Source organism: Xenopus laevis, chromosome 1L, assembly GCF_017654675.1.
Source record: "Xenopus laevis strain J_2021 chromosome 1L, Xenopus_laevis_v10.1, whole genome shotgun sequence".
Taxonomy (NCBI): Eukaryota; Metazoa; Chordata; class Amphibia; order Anura; family Pipidae; genus Xenopus; species Xenopus laevis.
In genome coordinates, this window is record NC_054371.1 from 154,354,675 (window position 1) to 154,358,551 (window position 3,877).

A 3,877-nucleotide genomic window follows, 5' to 3' on the forward strand; every position below is an offset into this window, starting at 1 on the left:
GCACATATGTCTGGTAACTCATACCAGATTACTTCATCGAAAGGTATGAAGACCTGCAATATAGACCTTCAAATTTAAAGAATATTTGGTGATGAAACCCATTTCCAGTTACACATAGATTAACAGTCTTCAGCACTTGCCTGACTGTAACGTACATTGATTGGCCACTTACAGAAATAAATAGAGAACACGGCACAACTTTTCTTTTTTTGCAGTAGATATGACAAAAGGATTCCGGATGGTACCAAAGGCACTGAACAAATTCATCTGATAATAGGATATTGTTGTGTATTAGAATAAAATCTTGGAATAGTGATAGATTGTAGTCAGTTTGTAATTGAGTGGGGGTTAATGCCAATGAATACGATTTCCAACATCTGCAAAGCCTTTAAGAAATACAACGGAATAAAAAAAAGTTGCTAGCAATCAAAAATATAATCTTCAATGACACATAAAATATGATTTTTTTGATGATATTTTTAATTTAAGGCTATACCAAAAACTATCATATCAGAACTACTGGACTAAAAATATGCAAATGAGTAATTTAATGAATAATGGACCAGATTCAATTTAATAACAAAAGCTTATCTCCTTATGCAATTTTCCCACAGAGCCAGATGTAATTCAATGAGAAAACTTAACTCTTTGTGTATCACATGAAAACCCTATTGAAGTCTACAGGAAAAAAACTGGACCTAAATTACAAGAAAAGGTTTTTCTCCTTAAATTGAATCTCGCCTATAAGTTTTCATGTGATAAACTGTAAAATTAAGTTTCCTTGTGGAATTGAATCTGGCCCAGTGTTTTCCAGCTCCTTATAATATAGAAAGACATTCTCAAGTTAATTAAAGATTACTGTAACATGGAAAATACAAGCAGCATAACAAGTTTCATTCTAACAGCATTTCCTCTAACATACATAAGCCGATTGACACTCTTTATTTTTCTCGCGCTCTCTTTCATCATCACTTTGGCTGGAAACGTTCTAATTATTTTCCTCGTCTGGAGAAGCCCCAGCCTTTTCATACCCCCATGTATAATTTTCTGAGCAATTTCTCTTTTTTGGAAATATGCTTCACTACCTCTATTATCCCAAAGTTTCTCTCTATGCTTGTGGGTGGAAACAGAGCTATCTCTTTCTCGGGGTGTATTATCCAGTGCTACTTCTACTTCTTACTTGGTTCTGTTGAACTATTGCTCCTGGCAGTCTTGTCATTTGATAGACACATTGCCATATGTTTTCCACTACACTATGCCATAATAATGAGCAATAGGCTCTGTCTAAACCTTTCAGTGGGGGTTTGGTTCGGAGGGTTCCTCGGCACTATTGTGCAATCACTCCTTGTGCTTAGACTTCTTTCTGTAAAAGCAACGTGATTGATCACTTTTTCTGCGATGTGGACCCTCTTCTGAAACTTGCATGTACTGATACCAGCCTCATACAATATGTAAACCTTTCTTTCTCTTCAGTACTTGTGATTGGAACACTACTGTATATTTGCATGTCTTATTTACATATAATATTAATAATAGTGAAGATGTCAACAGTGGGAGTGCGATGGAAGACTTTCTCCACATGTGTCTCGCATCTACTCCTTGTATTTATTGTCTTTGGAAGTTCACTTTTCTTGAGCCTGAGAGAATTTTCTTCTATGAATCTTAGTAAGCTTTCTGCCCTGCTGACTGGCATTGTGACACCTCTTCTTAACCCATTCATTTACACATTGAGAAACAGCCAAATGATAGAGGCTCTAAAGGGGCTATCACCTTGATGAGCCTTGAATGTTATATACTAATTTTCATATATACTGTAAGTCTGTGGCAGAGGGCTTATTTCCATTACAAAATGAGATAACATAATAGGCAAAAAAATGCTGTCTCTTTTGAAATGCTATTGCTTTTTTTCTGTTCAGTCTGGCTGTGATTCATTTTGAAGATTTTACTTGGAAATGAATGGCAATGCTACATTTTAAAAAGGTTTGGTGGAAACATAAATATTGTAGATTTTAAAATTGTATATTAATTGCAGAATGGCTTAGTAGTTATTAGCATTGCTGCCTTTCAAACCACCAGGAACACTGCAAAATCATATAGAGAGGTTAGTTGAGTTTTGATGAAATTTGCCTAGTATTTTTCGTGAAAGAGACTTTAGATATTAAGCTCCACTTGGATTGATGTGCGCAATGAACAATCTATTTTAAGTCGTACATACAATGTATTGGGTTTCTGGCACAAAGTGCACAGCAGTGGCTGCTGCTTAAACCATTCTTGTCACTTCTCATCTCCTTTTTAAGAAAGAGTTTTGAAACAGGATCTCTAGCCTCGAACAGAAATATTATTTTTGTTCCACTGTACATAACATTTCAGGGGTTATTTATCAAAATATTTTTTTGATATTTTATTTAAAACGTCTACCCAAACTAGAATACACGAGTTGACCTTATTTATTATTAAAAAAAGCCTGATTTAATTGGAAACATAACGTATGATTTTTTTCAGCCTTTATTCCTGAAAAGCCCAAAATAGTCGGATTTTTGGGATAATTCCAGCGCTCTCCCATTGACTTATACAGTATACAACCTCGGTGAGTCTGAGATGGTGGATTTTCCGATTTTGAAAAATTCAAGTTTCTTTTCGACTACAAATCCCGATTTTATAGTAAAAAAAACTCAAATTTTTCAAGTTTTTAGCATTCAGACTTTAATAAATAACCCCCTTCATCTCGAAGACAAGTCAGCTTCTAAAAAGTTGCGTAAAAAAAGCCAAGAACTGTACTTTTCAGTTTTTCTAAGTTTAACCACTAGATGTCAATGTTTCATCATAGACATATAGTGCAGAACAACTCTACTGCAGTCATGTTTTTACCTGCACTTTACATATGTAATTATTTGTATTAACGACTGTTAAATGTGTCCTTATGTAGGTTACCCACAGCCTCTCCCATTTCCTGTTCCTGCTCTTCTTGGTATGTGATCTAAACAAACATTCAGAAGGTAAAGGTGCCTACACATAAACTTTTCACTCTTAAAAAGAGTGAAAAGTGGTCGAACTGCAATAAAAGCCTGTTATAAAACCGTCAGGCAGGTTAAAATAGATTGCATTTTTTATGGAGTAAAAAATATAATATGCCCCAAACAAAACTGTCAAATATTTGAACCTCTTCCTAATAGTAGCTACTAATGTGAATTAATCCTAAAGTCTATGGCAGAGAGTGTTACTGAGCAGAAATTGTCTGACCCATGGGTGCCCTATTTCAGTGTTTTGCTGCCTGCCTGCCATCATGCAAATTGCATTGGCAAAGGGTTGTTCTGGGCTGGTGGGACACAGAAAAAAAACTGGTGGGCATGACCAATAACTGTTGGCACTGCCCCCTAATCTCAATCATGTGAATGAGTTTGGCACTGGGGTGGGGGCCCCTGAGGTGACAGCCACAGTGGGCCCCAGACATCCCAGTTCAATACTGCATGGGCAGGAAAATGTTACAATTCTTACTATAGCCCTAAGACTGTATTCAGGGCAAAACTAACTATAGAGTGGCTAATACTAATAAGTACCAGCTGCTTTTAACTCATGAAGTGTGACCACCCATGGGAACGCACCAAATATCCTGTTTGATGATAAGATATAGGTCATAGAAACACATTAAAAACAAGTAAAATATACAGATTAAAACTCAGAACAAATGAAACTATTACTACACAAATATTTAATATGGAAATGATGTCTCATACTACCTTTATATTCCAATACACATTTGAAGTTATATGGAGGGGCAGTGTTCAGACAGGGTAGAAAAAAACTAAATAAAGATTGGGTCTAGTATGAAAGTTCCATGACATCACAATACTTAAAGGACAACTAAACCCTAAAAAGG

General features: G+C 35.7%; 1 pseudogene; it reads left to right on the top strand.

The window, feature by feature from the left end:
* The first annotated feature begins 220 nt into the window (after nucleotides 1–220).
* Nucleotides 221–1,775, top strand: LOC108695635 (annotated as a pseudogene).
* The last annotated feature ends 2,102 nt before the right edge of the window (nucleotides 1,776–3,877 follow it).